The 21,183-nt window shown below is 37.8% G+C and overlaps 1 protein-coding gene across 1 annotated transcript in view; it reads right to left on the bottom strand.

The window, feature by feature from the left end:
* The window catches only part of LOC106870188 (ras-related protein Rab-10), a 50,420-nt gene that overhangs the window by 20,840 nt on the left and 8,397 nt on the right, over window positions 1-21,183 (bottom strand). The window lies entirely within an intron of this gene.

The following is a 21,183-nucleotide window of genomic DNA, read 5'->3' on the forward strand; positions in this document are numbered from 1 at the left end:
TTTATGAGTAGGCTGTTCATTGATCAAATCAACTGGAACCCTTGTTGTTGTAACCAACAGAGTGCCAGACATTTGACAGAGAAATATACAAACAGTCATGAAAATAAGATAGATATCAAAAGATAACCTTATAGACAAAAGTAACCCTGCTGAAATGAGAATATTCAGATGTGGAAAAGAGAAAGCTACAACTAAAATGAACAAAAACGCAAATTCAAATATATTTATATTTGAGCAGAGAGAAAATTTATATGGTATGGTTTGGAGAGTAAAATAAAAGTACCAAGAATAAGCTGTATATGAACCATTCATTTTCTGAATTATCTCTATATTGTAAAATCACTAAACCTTCTCTTCCAATTAGATAAACAATGCACCAGTCATTGCCCAAGTGCAATATGGTTGGGTTTATGCTTTTCCAATGTCAAAGCATCAATAACAGGTTATGATTCAGGACAACATTTTATCAGTTTGGCCATTATAACTCATTGAGACGAAGATGGTGATGAGATGTGGAATATAATAAAAACCAGAGTCTGGATTAACTAGTGGTGAACTATAATTGCAAAAATCAGTTAATATAGTCTGTGTGCAGTGAAAAGATGTGAACTATAACATTTTTGGCATACTTCTGCTTCAGAGAAAACATTTTCTCCACACAAATGAAGAATTATTTCCTGAAACAGGAGTCTACCTTAAAAACAAGATCCCATTACTCCATCTCTCACCTCTCTCTCTAGTGTTCAAAAAGAATTAAAATTTATGAACTTTATAAAGAAATGGAATAAGTTTGTCTAAACTGATAATGGAAATATAATAAATAAATGTTGGAAGTAAAAATTAAATAAAAACCAATGAAAGTTGCATAGTATTGCTGATATGGATCGACGGTAAGGTGGGGAAAATTGGGAAGACAGATTTTAGAGAGGAAAAATATGATTATGAAATATACTAAAGTAAGTTATGACATAATAGCCAAGAGAGTTGAATAAAGCAAATAAAACAGGAAAGAAAATCAGAAATAAGTGTAAATTTTTTGTGGTATAGAAATAAATCACTGAGAAAACTTGTCTTTGACATACCCTACATCATACATATTTGAGGTATCAGATATTCTAATATAACTATTTGATTTATTTTATATTTCTGCTTGAATTAATTATAGTCAGAGATAAAAAGTCAAACTTCATTATTTTGACCTTTTTAGTAAAATGATATTGATTTAGTTGGAGATTAGTAACAGAATAGCTGATGATGCAAATCTATTTTATACTTTTAATGGCAATATTCACTAAGCTGTCATCCCCAATTGCTTTTTGTGACATTACTCTGACAAGCAATTGCTTTCGTCAAGCTATTTCTCTAGAACATTGAAATAAAAATGAATACATAGGAATTTAGAAAACAAAATATATGCCAACATTTATTGTTGATCAGAATGATAAATCTCATCCACTCCTTAAAAAGAATTCTACTTAAACATATTTTTCAACATAACCTAAAAGAAACGGCTTACAACTGACTTCCAACATATAAAATGGAATAGCACTAGTGAGAAAGACATAAATATATAACAAAAGACTGATACTTAATATATAACACTAAGCTTAGCGGTATTTCATGTGCCATTACATTTTGAGTTTAAATTCCACCAAAGTTGACTTTGCCTTTCATCCTTTCGGGGTTGATTAATTAAGTACCAGTTACGCACTGGAGTTGTCCCCACTATGTTTAGCCCCTTGAGGGCAATAAAGAAATAAATATATAACACTGTTACAAAAAAGGTATATCAATTGTCAATGGTGACCCTGCTTCATTGTAACTGTTACCATTTCAACACAATCTCTGATCAAGTTCCTTCCCAACATGTATAATTCTGAAACCAATTTGTTCAGCTGAAATGGTAAATTTACCAAAGAAATAATGAATTCTTCAGATTGACGCATTAATGAGTCAACTTGAAGAATTCATAAAAGGTTTGTTAATGAACCCTTTTTTATCCTGAGTACCACTAAACAAAATCATTTGAAAATAACTTGACATATACATATTGTCATTTTCATAGTTTCTACATTCCTTTTAGCCTTTTAAAAGCATAGATATTCATGTTACTTGAATCAACAAGGGAATTTCTTCATAGCTGAACAACCTGCTTCAAAATTGGCAGCTAAAACTATTTCAAATCGTGCTCTAAAATCTTTAGAAAAAAAGATTAATAGTTTTAAATAAACTCTCTCAAAAGTAAGTATTGGTCATGACTGGAATAACTTTGATCATAAGTCTACTTGTGTCAGGGCTGGTGTGGAAATTAAACAACAACAACAGCATGTTAACCTTAAAGGTTTTCATTAAACAATCCTGCAGCTGAATGCCCTTTAAAAGTTATCTTGGAAGTAAGAGCTGTGACTGATACCTGAACCTGATTAGAAAGACAAGTGAATATTGTGCCTCACTGAAGAGCTAATTATCTAAAAAGCATTGACGAATTCTCTATTGAAACTTCTTGTAATGATTGGTCTTTTGCCAATATATTGATATTTTCATATTAATACAGAGAAAGCCTAACGATAGATTTGTGATGGATTCTAGCCAACAATTGCCTACAATTGACTTGCCTATTGAGAGAAAATAAAACTGTTCACATCAACAAAAATGTGAAGACATTTAGAAAATATTTTTGTAAAGAACGCAAGTATGTATAGCAAGTATGTATAGCATGTATAGCATAGTTCAACACAAAAACCAATTCAGTTTTGCAACCACAGTTTTAGATTGGATATATACATTATACCAGTATTAAGTAGGGAAGATAACATTGGAAAAATCTCACTAAAGGACACAGGGAGAGATATATTTGAGTGTGAGTGCATGTATCTATGTGCTGTTTGAGAAACTGCAATGACCTATAAATAGAGACTGTATGATTGTGCCGTTCTCTACTGTAAACAACAGGGTATTGTGTGATTAGTATGTTTTATTAACTTGTGATTCTGGACTCAAATATTCTCATGGGACAGTAGAGAAGATGGATACAAACAATAGCTGAATTCTTGATCAATCAATGATGTAGAGTGGGGTGCATACAGGTATCGCCTTAAAAATCATAGCAGCCATACTAATCAGCAATGTAAGAGACCGATATATTCCCAGATATATTATAATTATTGACATAAAGTGTCTATAGATTGATTTAAATTGATTGAACCATAGCAACTGCTGTTGTACAACAATATACTCATACTAAGTCAAGTCTGCAACCCAGTTCAATTCTCAGTAGCTATCAGCTTTATTTCATTTATATTACAATTTTCTCAGGAAAGAAACGGATGTCTCAATACACATTTGGGCTAACCTCACCACAAACAAATTCTAAAACTTCTGGCTCTTTGGAAAATCAGTAAGAAAAATCCTTTCCCAAAGTTACTAAAACATGATAACAATTATTCCTGGAACAGAACATGCATCATGATGATGATGTTGATGAGGATAATGATATATTCTTCACAATAATATAAATATTAGCTGATATGATGTGTAATACATTACATTGAAAAAATGTGAAATTACTTAAAACTGTGGTAGTGAATTTCATTTTTATTACATTCTATTTTATCACATAAATCACAAGTTCATCCCTATTCTTCTGAATATGCAAGCTAAGTACTTCTTGTGACACACCTTTTATACTCCCTTCCTCTATACCATTTTATGTTCCTTCTTTCTCAGAATTGGATACTTTCAAACTACGATGCATGTATACGTTTTTCACTCTCACTCCAATATTTCAAATGTGGAGAGACATCCATGAACAATCATTCCTTTCAGTCTTCGTCCTTCCTCAATGACCACCTGTGAAATGAACCAGGTCTACTAAGGATTGGTGGAGGCACAATGGCCCAGTGGTTAGGGCAACGGACTCGCGGTCATAGGATCGCGGTTTCGATTCCCAGACCAGGATTTGTGAGTGTTTATTGAGTGAAAACACCAAAAGCTCCACGAGGCTCTAGCAGGGGATGGTGGCAAACCCTGCTGTACTCTTCCACCACAACTTTCTCTCACTCTTACTTCCTGTTTCTGTTGTACCTGTATTTCAAAGGGTCAGCCTTGTCACACTATGTCACGCTGAATATCCCCGAGAACTACGTTAAGGGTACACGTGTCTGTGGAGTGCTCAACCACTTGCACGTTAATTTCACGAGCAGGCTGTTCCGTTGATCAGATCAACTGGAAGCCTCAACGTCGTAAGCGACGGAGTGCCAACAACAACAACAACTAAGGATTGGAATTTACACTCTTATGCTTTGTGCCAGCAGTCTCTCAAGTTTGAGAATTTCACTTTCAGTCAACCTATTAACTATGGTGCAACCCAAGATGCAGCAATACGTTCCACACACTTCCTTCTGTATTAGCAATTTTACCCACTATTACTTTTAACCAGTACACAACCTTATGCAGATTACACTACACTTCAATCAACCTTAGCCTTGAACTTCCAAATGTTATCCAAACAAAACAATATGTCAGATCTACATTGTGATATAATCCCTGAGGGAATTGAGACCTCAAAAAGATTTGCTAATGAGTATGTGACATCCTACTTCCCTCAACTATTATGTCACAGGCATGACATATACCAAGGAAAAATCTTTCACAAGACTTTGACTATGCTTGAACTAAAACCCTCAGAATTTACTGCAAAATACAAGCCATTATAACAGCTTATTATCTCTCATGGCAACATTACATTTATGTAGCAAATCATTTGTGTTAAAAAGGGAAAACTACATTCATGATGTACAAAAAATACAAACTTAAAGTTACAGATTTGAGTTCACAGCTTATTTAATTGAATGTTAATAATGCACTGCCTACATTCTTGTAAATGAAATAGGTGGGTACATTACCATGCAAATACTTTCCTTTGAATAAAAATCATTTGTTGATAGTTTCGTGATGCAGATATAAACCATCCATGTTCTCAATTGAATATTTCTGTACTTTAGAAGTCAAAATTATGTAACAAATGGACTGACAATGGACTATGCTAGATGTAGAATATTATAAAACGAAAGTGACAATTGACATAAGGTCTTTTCTACAGACTGCTTTTACAAACTCTCACACATTAATAGAAAGCCATTCAACATTACAATATGAAACTCCAATGCAGTGCTATTTTTTCTTGCCAGTTTTCTGGGGGTTTTTTTTTAAAGTATGATAGTCTTTTTTCACTACACCTAATAATAACAATTTGCACAACTTAGTAACATTTTACAAATAATTACCAATAATACCAAATACACACACACACACACACATTATTTCTATTCTACAAATATACAACATTCAAAAGAACTATATATGTTTCTTTTGATTTGCCACATAACTTTCTCAGTATATTCTGTTCATCCTTTTGAATTCAATTTTTTTGTCCAATCACATTTCATATTGCATATAACATGCCATTTTTAGATAATACATTAACAGATTTGTATATTGCTTTGAACTACTGCAGTATATTACTTTTAATAATCATAATTATTTATCCCACCACAGAGACCAACAGATCTATACAAAATGTTGAAATAAATAACTGAATCTATACAAAATATAATTACTATGCATGCTTTGACTTTAAGTACAACATTTATTTACTGCAAGATAGTGGCCTCAACATGGTGACGCAGAGACATTAAATGAACCAGCAGCCAACATCCCTGAATGATACAGCATACGTTTGTAAAAACTGCAAGAACATAATTTCTAACAGAATTCTTAAGCCATTGAATATTCTTTAGACTGGCAAAAGATAAACCAACTCACTGCAAGCTCATAAGTGAAATCAGTAGCTACAGTCAGTTTGATATTGTCTCCTCATTGACCAAACAACCCTATTTTATTATTTATCCATGTAGAAGCACAGTTCATGCATGGCCAAATGATTACAGCCTAAGACAACTCAAGAAGTCAGAGAGTTGCTCATCTCCCCTTCCAGTGGAAATTGTAATACTATATTGAAAGAACCCATAAAACACACCTCCACATCTAGACAAAGATGGTTGCACCAACTATTAATTGCAGATGAGCTGGATAAGACATAACTATCTCAGTTACCAAGTAGGATAAAACAATTGATGCCTGAAAGGTTAAAAACAGTATTTTAAAGTGATTTCCTTCAAAAATTCCCAACAAATATATCAGTGTTACCCTGTGCTCCTGTCTCTAAGCATGTGTGAGTCACATAAAAGCTTCCATGGAGCTACTGTTGACCAGTTTGGACTACATCCATTCTCATGTCAACATTGTTCACGACATTTCCCTCACTTAAAAGAGCAGAATAGGAATACGTAACTGGTACACTGTTGGTTATGATGACAAGAGTTCCAGTTGATCTGATCAATGGAACAACCTGCTCATGAAATTAACATGCATATAACCAAGCACTCCACAGACACGTATACCCTTAATGAAGTTCTCAGGGAGATTCAGTGTAACACAGAATGTAATGAGGTTAGTCCTTTGAAATACAGGTACAACTCGTTTTTGCCAGCTAAGTGGACTGCAGCAACATGAAACAAAGAGTCTTGCTCAAGGACACAATGCATCGCTAGGATTTAAATCATGACCTTGCGATCACGACCCAAATACCTTAACCACTAAGCCACAAATGTACCAGATTCCTTTTCATGCCACTCACTGTTCAGACATCCGGCGTCTTTGGTCAGGGAATGTTGCACTTTTCCATCAAATTAGATAAAAGGCATATCTGATGAAAGCACTTCATGAAGTAGAAGTTTGCTTCATAGCTAAGTGGTTTTAAGTTCAATTTCACTGCATGGCACCTTGGACAAGAATCTACTTATAGAAGCCCTTGGCTGACAATACTTTTGGAATGAAATTTAAAAAACGTGAACTATACTGGAAGCCCTCAGTGTGTGTGTTCAAGCATTTGCATGCTTTCACATTTCCAATACTTCCACAAGTAGCTTTATGATGTTATATATATACAGAGAGAGAAAAAGGGAGAGACAATGAGGCAAATAAACAGATAAAACTCCTTGGGTTTGATGTACAGAATATATATTCATGAATACATATAAATAAAGAAAAAGCAAAGACTGAAAATTTCCAGATGATTTACATTCAAGTAGAAATATACTCTTTACTCTTACTCTCTCTCTTTTACTTGTTTCAAACATTTGACTGCGGCCATGCTGGAGCACCGCCTTTAGTCGAGAAAATCGACCCCAGGACTTATTCTTTGGAAGCCTAGTACTTATTCTATCGGTCTCTTTTGCCGAACCGCTAAGTTACGGGGATGTAAACACACCAGCATCAGTTGTCAAGCGATGGTGGGGGGACAAACAGACACACACAAACACACATATATATATATACATATATACAACAGACTTCTTTCAGTTTCCGTCAACCAAATCCACTCACAAAGCTTTGGTCAGCCCGAGGCTATAGTAGAAGACACTTGCCCAAGGTGCCACGCAGTGGGACTGAACCCGGAACCATGTGGTTGGTAAGCAAGCTACGTACCACACAGCCACTATATATTAATATATATATATATATATTAATATAGCAAACTTATTCAGATTACGTAAGCTCAAAATAAAGTCATGTTTGGCCAAGTGCTACCTACAGATCACACTCATGAATAAACAATTCTTGGGCCCATCTACTAAGAATATTCCAATTCCACCTATGGATCTCTACATGGACCTCTTATTACAGAAAACAAAAGTCTTTATTTTAAGACTATTTAATCTGACATGGTTACCTGCCAAACCTTATCCAAGCTGCCCTTTATTACACTCCAGTCCACCACATACAGAATCCTATCCAATGCATACTTCTTTCCTTTACCTGTCACCCTACATTCTGTCCCTACAATGCACAAACCTACATCATTTCTGCTGCCTCTAATCTGACTTTAACATCCCTTGCTTCTTCCTTTTCCCAACCATTCCTTTCTTTAAATACACCTCATCCATAACTCTGCCTTCCCTACACCTGTTTCATGCATGCATGTATGTATGTATGTATGATGCATCCTGTGTGTATATATGCATATGTACATATGTGTATATATATATATATATATATATATATATATATATATATATATATATATATATATATATATACACACACACAGGGTGCATCAGTTTTTTTAGGACACCTCTTTCAAGAGTTCTAACTTTCTTCTAACTTAATTATTTTACTTTACTTTTCAAATAAATAATGTCAGACATCAGGTTAACTCAGCAATGAAAAGGCATGCTGTAATAGTTGTCTTAAAAGTGCAGCTTAGTGATAAAGAGATAGCTTGCTTTCTGAAACCTACCCATTCCTTCTTTGTCAAATTTCAAAAGGAGCTGAAAGCTGCTGATGGGAATCCAACATCACCATCTAAATGCAAAATGCATGCACTGAGTCTTAATACCATCAGAACACTTAACTTTGTATGAAAAGTCAAAGAAATAATCAATAAAAACCCCAGTAAATCAATCAGAGCCATTACAAAGGACCTCAAGATTTCTGAATGCACCATCAGAAGAGTTGTAGATGAAGACATCCAGTACAAGTCGTATTTGATGTGGAGAGGTCAGTTTATATCAGATGTAACAAGAGAGAATTATTTGATCAGTGCAAAGTGCTAGCTAAACAAATTAAAGCACCAAGAAGCTGGAATGTTTTGATCTCCAATAAAAAAAAAATCCAATTAGTACTAAAAAATAAACTGAAGGATTGACAGATTGTTATGAAGAGACCTGAATGAGGTTCCAATGGTCATGCATACTAAGTTTTCAACAACTATGATAGATCTGGAAATTGCTAGCAATGAGGGAGATGTCATGCCTCCTCACTTTTTTCACAGGACTTAAGAGTAAATGCTGCTGTCTTCACAGAGGTGTTGGAGAAAATTGTGAGACCCTGGATAAATAAAGTTTGCAATAGAAGTCTGTACATCTTCCAACAAAACTCTGCGCTATCTAATAAGACTAGGACAACTCAAGCATGGATGCATGCCAATCGCCATGATCATGTTCTCCAGACGCATGGTCTCCTAGCTCACCAGATCTCAATCCTCTAGACTATGACATATAGGGTGTGGTCAATAGAAAGATCAATAAACATCTCCATAACACCATACAACCTCTTAAGTGCACCATAATCAGCACTGTGTCCAAAATTGATAAAGATCATCTGATTCAGGGATGTCAATGCTTCCAACCCCATACTGAAGCAGCCATTAATGCTAACAGTGGATTAACTGAATACATATAATAAGAGGATTGTCAAGATTATTTGTAGCAATTTTTTTCAGATACAGCTCATCTTTGATGAACTATGCATCTTTTCCTAAAGTCATACAAATTATCTCAAAAACCTGATGCACCCTGTATGTATGTATATATATATATATATATATATATATATATCATCATCATCATCATCATCGTTTAACGTCCGCTTTCCATGCTAGCATGGGTTGGACGATTTGACTGAGGACTGGTGAAACCGGATGGCAACACCAGGCTCCAGTCTAATTTGGCAGAGTTTCTACAGCTGGATGCCCTTCCTAACGCCAACCACTCAGAGAGTGTAGTGGGTGCTTTTACGTGTCACCCGCACGAAAACGGCCACGCTCGAAATGGTGTCTTTTATGTGCCACCCGCACAAGCCAGTCCAGGGGCACTGGCAACGATCTCGCTCGAAAATCCTACGGGAGCCAGTCAGGCGGTACTGGCAACGGCCACGCTCAAAATGGTGCATCTCATGTGCCACCCGCACAAGAACCAGTCCAGGGGCACTGGCAACGATCTCGCTCGAAAATCCTACGGGAGCCAGTCAGGCGGTACTAGCAACGGCCACGCTCAAAATGGTGCATCTCATGTGCCACCCGCACAAGAACCAGTCCAGGGGCACTGGCAACGATCTTACTTGGCTTGCCGGGTCTTCTCACGCACAGCACATTTCCAAAGGTCTCGGTCAGTAGTCATCGCCTCGGTGAGGCCCAATGTACGAAGGTCTTGCCTCACCACCTCAGCCCAGGTCTTCCTGGGCCTACCTCTTCCACGGGTTCCCTCAACTGTTAGGGTGTGGCACTTTTTCACGCAGCTATCCTCATCCATTCTCACCACATGTCCATACCAGTGCAATCGTATATATATATATATATATATGTATGTATGTATATATTGAACTGAAAGTTTGTTTTGCAACTTGAATTTCAAATTTAATAAAAACTATATCCTCTACAACATGTATTGACCATTTCCCTCTCAGTCATCTGACATAAATCAAAGTACATACATAAGTGTGTGTGTGTGTGTGTGTGTGTGTGTGTGTGTGTGTGTGTGTGTGTGTGTGTGTGTGTGTGTGTGTGTGCTATCAGCAGCATCATTCAACTGAGAATCAAAGACTAAATAGATCATACCTGCAAGGGACCCTTACCATCTACACAGACCTGTCATTCAATAGCAACTCAAAGAGAAAGAACACAAAACTCAAGAGCAGATGATGGAGTTAATGGCCTGGGGTGTTGAGCAGAAGAAAGACAAAGAACTGAAATTGTAACAGAAGCACATAGAAGATGCTGAAGATGAACAAAAGATGCAGGAAGAGAAGAATATATTACAGCAGCTGCATGAAAAAGAGATTTAGTAAGAAAAGAAGACAAAGAAAACTTTAACATTTCCTTGCAGTCAAATTATGAAAAAGATCATTGGCGTTGGGGATATCAATTTCAGACTATAAAAACACAATACTCATATGTTAGATAATCACAAAATGAGTGGATAGGAATTCTATACCGTTTCTAAAGAAACCAAGGAGTACACATGTGAAGTAGTGGGATCTTAAGCAGATAGATGGAGAAGGATTTCATACTAAATAAATACACAGAAATAGCTAGTTATAAAAGCACCCAAGAAATGAAATCCCTTGATTGTCCAGAAGTCTTGTTAGAAGTAGTTGAGAGATTCAGCAATGGAGATGGATAATGTGAAAGCATTGTAGTCTATGTAAGTATATGGCAGATAAAGTTCAGTGAAGGGCAAATATATGATGTTTGAGCTTTAAGTGCAATAGTGTGTAATAGAAATACATAGGAATTTACATTTATTGAACACATATTAAGTCTCATTGTTAAAGAGACCCAAGATGAAATCCTCCAGCAATTCATCCACATTTACCTGACTTACCCAGCTTATCATGATTGTTTACTTCAAGTCAATATACACAGAGAGAACACATAACTTTAGAAATGCTATGAACAGCAGGCACTGCTTTTTTTCTCGTTTGCATATCAGTACATGCTAGTGCAATATTGGAAGGTAATGAGATGTGGGTCTTAAATACAAATGTATGTCAGCTAGAAAGAAATGGAGTGTGCACCATTGGCTGTGTGCACAAATAATAGAACACAAATGAACTGAGAAAAGAGCTGGACATAAGATGAATCAGATGTATTGCTGAATTCTCAGTGTCAATGAATGCTTTGGAAATACAAAACTATCTTTCAGAGTAAGATAGATCCATAATGTAGCGAATAAAATTTACAAGCCAGTTGGTAATTGGAAATCCTTCAAAAGCCAGTAATAAAGGTGTCTACATGGATTTTATCAATTTGGATCTTTGGTCAAAAATTTCAAAAACTGCAACAGAATGCTTATTTCTATATTGCCCATAGGGGGCTAAACATAGAGGGGACAAACAAGGACAGACAAAGGGATTAAGTCGATTACATCGACCCCAGTGTGTAACTGGTGCTTATTTAATTGACCCCAAAAGAATGAAAGGCAAAGTCGACCTTGGCAGAATTTGATCTCAGAATGTAAAGGCAGACAAAATACCGCTAAGCATTTCACCTGGTGTGCTAATGATTCTGCTAAACAAAATGTTACACCTTTCTGAGACATAAAAATTACACTCTTTTGAATCAATCTTGTGAAGAGTGTAACAAATAATAATATTGACAATTTTAATATTACTATTCATTAGACTCCAGATATATTTGGATAAGCATGTTTCTAGATGTCTAAATGTATACATATCACAAGAATGTTGTTGTTTACTACCACATTGACCACAATTTGTCTGTAACTACAATGTACTGTGGATGTATCTCCCATACACAGACAGGGTTGAGTTGACTCCTAAAATGAAATAATATCAAAGTTTTCCTGGAAGAATTTGATATTTCTGAGGAATTGCCCAACCCTTCATGTAAGAGAATTAAGTATTCTTCATCACTTAATTCACTTTCAACTCTCACCTTACCTGATTACAATAACTATATGCTACTTTGCCTGTGAATAATACAATTTTAAATTGAACACACTATTGACACAAATATAGTTTTTTTATAAGTAAATAAAATAAATAAAATCTATATATCTTTTCCAAAATTCACCTACTGTAATATAAAGGATATAATGTATATTTGCATGTAGGTGTATGTATGTGGATATATGTGATTGTATGTATATATATATATATATATATATATATATATATATATATATATATATATAGCCTGACCTAAATGCCCAGTGTATTTAGGTGGATGGTGCCACCAGGACTGCTGTTGGCAACCTCAGAAACATGTTTGCATCATAGGCGCAGGTGTGGCTGTGTGGTAAGAAGCTTGCTTCCGGTTTATGGTTGTTCAGTTGAATTGTTGGATTTGTTTGGTACACACATTTTTGGCTGTCCTGGTGGAGCAACATTTTTCCTCTGGTATAATGGAGGGGCGTTGAGCAAGAAGTTGGGAGAAGTTGAAGTATTCTTCCCTAGAATGTGATCCGTCTGAGGAGGAATTAGTTGAATACTTAAACAAGATGGACAAGGAAATGGAGAAGAGAAGTTAAGCAGCGGCGGCTAGAGAAAAACTTGAAGAAGTGAATCTGGAAGAGTTGAGCGAGTTCAAGAGAATGCTTGAAAGGGAGGGGAACAATGTGAAGGTGTTCCCCGCCAAAAAAGTATTAAAGGACAAGGACGAAAGGACAATTGTTTATTGAAACTACACTACAACAACAAGGAAAATACAAGTGGTGTCAGATGCACAGGTGGAAAAGGAACTGAGGTCAGTCTGGCAGGAGATATCATACCTTGCCAGGGGATGAAAATATGGAATAGAGGAGGTGCAGCTTAAGGAGATAGCAACTGCCAGACTGTACTCGGCCACACCACTGAAAACAGACAAGGTGGTGCTTCTACCCGTGTACCTTGGGAGGCGTACTTCCAGGGTTTGGGTGGAAAACATACCACCAGATGTGAATGTTGCTTGGCTGGTGACTGCCATACTGCTGGGCATGGAGGAGAAGGTGGTGGTCCTGCAGGCCACCAGAACACCCCAAAGGAATTGGAGAGGACAAACCCTTGAAATGATGGTACAGGTCACAGAGGAGGACCTGGAAAATATGGTAGAAAACATCTTAGTGGGTGAAACTACTTTGAAAGTTAGAGTGGAGGGAAGAATTCTGTGGTGTTATAAATGTGGCCTGAAGGGCCATATTAGAATGGAATGCCCTCCACCATTGGAAAAGGCTGGGGAGAGTGAAAGAGTGGTAAGTGTTTCAGAGCCCGTGGAGGAAAAGGACATGACCATCAAGGAAGAAGAGACGAATGACAGCTGGGAGATAGCAGAAAAAAAGAAAAGAAAAAGAAGAAAGAGGACACATGTGCTAAAGAATGACATCCCCCAACCCGCACCCACCAGGCTCCCACCCACATTCACTCTGCTCCCAACCACTCCCTACAGACACCAACCCTTCCCATGCCCAGTCTGACATAAAAGCAATCGCAAACACACAAGAGCCTCAAAGTTACCCACCCCGCCCTGTAAGGAAAAAATATGTATTGATGTATAATGGACAGAATAAGGAACTGGATAACAAGGTAAATTCGTGGGATGGAATAGTCAAGGTGGATATAGCAGGTGTAAGGGGTCTGCCAGAGAATGATAATTGTGTGCTGACAGACCTGGATAACCTGTGGAAGGTGCATGAGTATATAGAAAACTATGACTGCGAGTGGTGGTACAAAAAAGTAGACACCAGCACAATGCTGGAAAGAATAAGGTACACGGATATTTTAAAGAAATATAATATAGACATTTTGAAAAAAAATGTGGATTAATTATTGTAAAATGTAAATAATTGTATTCTAAAGTTGGTTACAAATGGAAATTCAAATCGTGTTGCAAAGGGTTCGATGAAGTCACCCGGAGGTGGGGCCGAGTGATTTCATTTCATCTTTCATTATATAAATTTCATTCATTCCATTCATTTTTTTTTTGTCCCCAATTTGTGCTGTCCCCTCTGTGTAAGGCCTTTATGGCCAATTTTCATGAAATATAGAAGCTTGCTTCCCAATCACATGGTTCTGAGTTCAGTCCCACTGTGTGGCACCTTGGGCAAGTGTCTTCTGCTATAGCCTTGGGCCGACCAAAGCCTTGTGAGTGGATTTGGTAAACGGAAACTGAAAGAAGGCCATCATATATATGTATGTGTTTGTGCATCTGTGTTTGTCCCCCCACCATCGCTTGACAACCGATGTTCGTGTGTTTACGTCCCCATAACTTAGCAGTTTGGCAAAAAAAGACCGATAGAATAAGTACTAGGCTTACAAGGAATAAGTCCTGGAGTCGATTTCTTCAACTAAAGGCATTGCTCCAGCATAGCCACACACACACACACACACACATATATATATATATATATGTTTATATACATATATGTGTGCATATGCTAGTATATGTATCCTCATCATCATTTTCAAGTCCACTTTTCCATGCTTGCATGGGTCAAATGGTTTTTATTTGAGGCATATTTTCCACAGCCAGTTACCCAAGCCATTGCCAACCATCTCCTGTTTCTCAGTAAAGTAATATTTCTCCATGGCCAGACATGTTCTTGCAAAACGAATGTCACTGTTTGTATGATAGTGGCACTCATTACATCTATCAAACAATGTTAAGCCAAGGAGACAAACACACATCTTTCTCTCCCTATGTTCTTTCTCTCTTTCTTTCCATATCTTTCTCTAATCATCTTCACCATCTCATGTACATTCTCTGTACATGTATATTTTTCTGTGTCATTTTGTATTTTTTTTTTTGCTATACTTATGTGGAGGCGCAATGGCCCAGTGGTTAGGGCAGCGGACTCGCAGTCATAGGATCACAGTTTTGATTCCCAGACCGGGCGTTGTGAGTGTTTATTGAACGAAAACACCTAAAGCTCCATGAGGCTCCGGCAGGGGATGGTGGTGAACCCTGCTGTACTCTTCCACCACAACTTTCTCTCACTCTTACTTCCTGTTTCTGTTGTGTCTGTAATTCAAAGGGCCAGCCTTGTCACACTGTGTCACGCTGAATATCTCCGAGAACTACGTTAAGGGTACACGTGTCTGTGGAGTGCTCAGCCACTTGCACGTTAATTTCACGAGCAGGCTGTTCCGTTGATTGGATCAACTGGAACCCTCGATGTCGTAAGCGATGGAGTGCCAACAACAACAACTATATTTATGTATATATGTATTTCCATTTAAAATTTGTTTCCTGTTCTCACAACTCATCTTTATTTACTATTTGGTCTGCAGACCTTACCTTTCTGTTACAGTACATCCCAATTTTTTCTGTCTTTGTTCATCTATCATGTTCACTTATTTGTACACTGACAGATTATGTTTCTGATACAACTAAACTGCACAATATTGTTGGAAAGTGCCAAAATTGTGATGATAATTGATTAACAACTGAAGAGGGCTTAAGTGTGTCTGTGTCCATTATATTTTTTACACTTTATTTGTAAACTCCTTTGTCATCTCTCTGAACGACCTTCATATGTATATGTGTGTGTGTGTGTGTGTGTGTGTGTGTGTGTGTGTAAAGATGTATCTTTGTATGTATGAAATTCTTTTCCCTACAGCCATTTTCATGTCCAATTAATTCAATTAGAGAGATTAAATTAAATTAAATTCATTTAAAATTTTCATATTGAAACTGGTTAATTGGATATTTCATCAGAGGAGAATTTCCAGAAAGGAGTTACATTCTAGTGTTGGAATGTGGCTCCTTTACTGAATCATTACTGGCGATGAAAAATGGTGCCTGTACATCAATATGAAGCAGCATAAGGAATGGCTTAGCCCCGGTAAACAAGCGACACCGTGCACGAAACAAGATCTTCATCCACGTAAAATGATGTTGTACATATGGTGAGACTGGGAAGGAATTATCCATTGCGAATTGCTTGAACAGAACCAAACGGTCAATGCAGAACTCTATGTTCAACAGATGGAACGACTCAACACAGCTATTCAAGAGAAAAGACCTAATCGTCAGTATGGAGTTCTTCTGCTGCACGACAACGCCTGCCCTCATATCGCCAATATAACCGAAGAGGCCATTCAGATGCATGGCTGGGAAGTGCTGCCACACCTGCTGTACTCTCCTGATTTGGCACCAATGGATTTCCACCTCTTTCAAATGCTATGCGCAGAGTTTCGTTCAATACTGATGCAGAATTGAGAGCTTGGTTGGATCAATTTTTCGAGTCGAAATCGGATGATTTCTACCAACGAGGTATTGAAAATCTTGTTGAACGTTGTGAAGAAGTTGTAAACAACAAGGGTGAATACATTATTGATTAATTAGTTGTCATTTTTTATTAAACCTTTTAAAAAATTAAAATTTTTAAAAACGGCGGGAACTTAGTTGCCAACCCAATATGTTATACAGACAAGAAAGTAATATTTCAAATGCAGTATAGCTTTAAAAAATGCACAAAAATTGGGTATTTTACCCTTATAAGACAGAAAAAGTTGCCAGCAGACTGCCATGGAACTCAACTCCGTATTATATGTGTGTGTGTGTGTGTAGGTCAGGTCAAATATGTGGTGTTACATGTTGTATTCACCATTTGTCAGTATTTGCTTGGGTTATCCTGGGTAATCCCCCAAGCAGTGTCTCAGTCAGTCTCCCAGCCCCTTGGGATACTTCCTCATTTACCATGAGCATGTGGCCAACCACACACACACACACACACACGCACATGTATATATCATGGGTATTAACTAGACTACTGGATATTGTTATACATCACTTGTCATAATGCACTTTGCATTGTTTTAGCTCTCATATAATGCCACCCTGCTGGTTGGGAAATCAGGCCAATGTTACCCCTGATTGGAAAGCTAATCCACTACAGTGTCACTCATTTACAGCTGAGCAGAACAGAACAATGTGAAAGGTAGTGACTTGCTCAAGAATACAATGCCCTGCCTATTTGAGAATTGAACCCATGATTTAATGATTGTGAGTGCAATGCCCTTACCACTGTGGAGGCATGTGGTTAAGTGTGTTGGACCTATGATCATAAGACTATGGTTTCAATTCCTGGACCATGTGATGTGTTGTGTTCTTGAACAAAACACTTCATTTCACACTGCTCCAGTTCACTCAGCTGGCAAAAATGAGCAACCCTGTGATGGACTGGCATCCCATCCATAAGATGAATATATGCACCATAGCCCATGCTTCACTGTCATACACCATAGCTATACATACACAGGTATCATACAATCTGCCTTTCACTTTGAAGAAAAGGCCCTTTATTACCAACAAAGGTAGTAGCTCTTTGAACTTTTCCCATTCTGTTCTTATTCTAGTAACTACACCTTCAGAACTTCCTCCTCCACTGCTAACTTGGCCCAGGTATTGGAAGTTATGTACTACTGCTAAAGAATATTTAGGACATTTGAGGAAGTCTATTTGCTGTTCATTCTTAGTGATTATTGCACCCACACGTCTGCTGCACACAAAGACTACTGTCTGTGTTAACCTTCCTATGAAACCGCTGCACCTCTTGTGTGTTAATAGCTTGCATGGGTACACTGTGTGGAGTTTCCACCAACGCCTTTCCAACATATTGAGCAGGGCCATCTCCCAAAACGGATTTGTGATTTGTCTGTTTTCCTATTTACTAAGAATTTGCTCTTTGCTAAATTAACTCTAAGGCACTTAGATTCCACACCAGAAATCTCCTCTCTTGTTTAGTTAGTGATTCAGCTATAAGAACAAGGTCATCAGTATAGAGGTGCTCCCAAGAGTAGCGAATCTTGAAATCGTCTGTTATGGCCTGGTGGACTATGATAAGCAAGATGGAGCTGAGAACTGATCCTTGGTGAACTCCTACTTGAACACTAAATTTATTGCTATACTCATTGTCAGCCATCATCTTATGGATAGCATCCTTATACATGACTTGTATGGCTCTCACCAACCATTTACCTATCCCTAGCTTCCACATTGACCACCAGATAAGGGTGAGGGGAACACTGTCAAAGGCTTTCTTCAAGTCAGCAAAAGCCAAGTGCAGAGGTATATTCTTGGCAAAATGCTTCTCCTGCAGTTGCCTTTCCAGGAAGATAGCATCAATGGTGCTTTTACCTGACACAAAATCAAACTGCACCTCATCCAGGCTAACTCTCTTCCTCATTAGTTGAGCTATGACTCTTTCAGTAACTTTCATCACTGGATCCAGCAGCTTCATACCTCTGTAATTATTTCTGACTAAAGCACTACCTTTACCTTTGTAGCAGTTGACTAAAGTGCTGCTACACTAGTCGTTGGGTATGACTCCCTTGTGGACCACCTGATTAACTAGGTGGGTGACTAGGCCGTATCCCACTCTGTCAGATATTTTAAGCTTCACAGCAATGATTCCTAAAGGGCCAAGGGCTTTTGCTTTATCGACCAAGCAACTATTAATTTGGATAGCTGGTCCCTCTGTTGGGTCTACATTAGGCAGACTCTCCTTTGTTTATGCATTCTCTACATTTAGCAGCTTTTCATAGTGGCATTCCCAAACTTCTTTGCAGAATCATTAACTGCAAGTAAATCATCATCTATGTGAGCACATTTCTCTCCTACAACATCACGATTTTCTCTCACACACTGTCTAGCAATCCAAAAACACCTTGAGCCTCTGGTCCTCATGCCACAGAATACTGGTGAACTTCTTCCTTTCTGTTTTTCCCCTGGCTGAATATACCTGTCTCTTAGCCTCCCTTCTGGCTATTTCTGGCATTGATAGACGCCATAGTTTTCAACTTTTGGTCACTTATATCCCAGAGCTTGTCAATTAGTACTGCATAAAAAATTTCATCAGTATACCTAATAGCCATGCTGAAGTACATCTGTTCAGCTTGATGTTTGAAATCTTTAGTAGGGTCTTCACAATACTTGAGTCAAAGAGGAAGTGGATTGAACAGTTCACGGTGTTTTAACTGCATACTGAAAATAAATTAATACTTTTGACTGTTTGAGATACAAAAGTTTCTGACTATGTTGCATCTCACTGAGTAACATTCTTCAGTGAAGAAATTTCAGACATGGAAGCAAAACATAGAATCCTGATACTGTCAGGAAATGTCCTGCTTGATAGGATGAAGAGGAATAAGTAGGAACTCAATATATTATACCCACTTCAAGCTATGGATGCACAAAAGACATAGTGGAATCACTGACAGGCTGAGAAAATAAGCCTTGTATGAGGCAAATGCACAGGTCCAATAAGAACTAAAAGCATACCTGAAATAGATTCCCTTAAATGCCAGACTGGTTCACTAGAAGCAGTGGACAGCTTCCATTCCTTGGGTGACATAATTAGTAGAGGAAATGGTTGTTCTGAATACATCATAGCTAGGGCGAGAACTGGTTTGAAAAAGCTCAGAAAGCTATTACCTCTGCTGGCAGCAAAAGCCATTCTCTCAAAGTAAAGGGTATTTTATATAAGTCTTGGTTTTGAACTGCAATGCTGCGTAGTGGTGAGATGTGAGCTTTAAATGCAGAAGACCTCTGAAGACAAGTAATAAATAAAATACACATGTTCTGAAAGATGTCTAACAGCATAAACAGCCGAGTTCTACTGGGCTGAAAGAAGAATTGGGTATAAGGGGAATCATATATAGTGTGTAAAAGAGAGGGCCACATTGACATAGGCCTGTGATGTGTATGGAAGATAATTACTGCATAAGGAAGTGTTGTGCACTCCACCTTAATGGAACCATGCCACTCTACTTTAGAAGAGTTCACTCTGTTGCAAGCAATAGGGTTAGGTCTTTGGGTCTCACTAGTCTTGGAGGCACTACGAAGGGTTACAGGCACTGCTCTTCACTCCTGACTGAGCAGCAATTCTTCAATACTTTGTGGGACAAAGTAGTGACAAAAGACCTCCAAATGTTGAACCTCATAGAGGAGATGACAAAGGACCAGGATGATAGGTGATTTGTTGTGCTCCAGAAGACTCATCCATCTCAGGAAAAACGAGGCTTTAAAAGCATACCATTTATGCCTATGCCCTTGCACCCCATCTGTCCCTGATGATTCCCTCACCTACAGCTCATCTTCCCAACACCTATCTCTCTATCATTCTTCTGACTATGGCACTAACCACTCAGCTGCTGTAATTATATGAAAGTGAAACTGCACATATTTCATCTCACTCTTTTGTGCTACCACTCACCCTCCTTGGAATCACTTCCTTTGTCTCCAACATTTCCAGTATCAATCTTTACCATCTTATTTTTCACTTACCACCTTTTTCACCCTCCTTTTCTTATGTACATCCTCTTATTCTGCCAATGGTACTCCCTTCCCCAACTACATCTGTTTGCTATCCACTATTTCAACCCTCATGTATGTCTAGCCTTATCCTTGGCACTGTGCATCTCTCTCACCACCCCGACTTCACATCATATGTGCTTCCACCTATCACTTCCCTGACCCACTGTTTTCTCTACCTTCCCAGCTTAAACTAATATTCACTATTTATCATAACTCCACTTATGTTTACCATTTACTGTGTTCAACACTATCCCCATCTCTACCCATTCACCACTCTCCTCCCACACTCTTGTGAACATACCTACCCACTCACTCTGTCCAATTCTCAGAACCATTTCTCTAATATTCATTTGTCTGTACCTTGAGGGTATACTCTGACACCTCTTCACCACCATCTCCTCTTTCTTTCAACAGAAGTAGCCAAGTATCTGCTCTATAGCAAAGACGTCTGTTCCTATCCCTCTATCATAATTTAACCTCTCATCACCTTGCATAAAGCCACATCCTTCCATATATCATGCTCCTTAGCT

This window comes from Octopus bimaculoides, chromosome 3 (assembly GCF_046866305.1).
Source record: "Octopus bimaculoides isolate indiv1 chromosome 3, ASM4686630v1, whole genome shotgun sequence".
Taxonomy (NCBI): domain Eukaryota; kingdom Metazoa; phylum Mollusca; class Cephalopoda; order Octopoda; family Octopodidae; genus Octopus; species Octopus bimaculoides.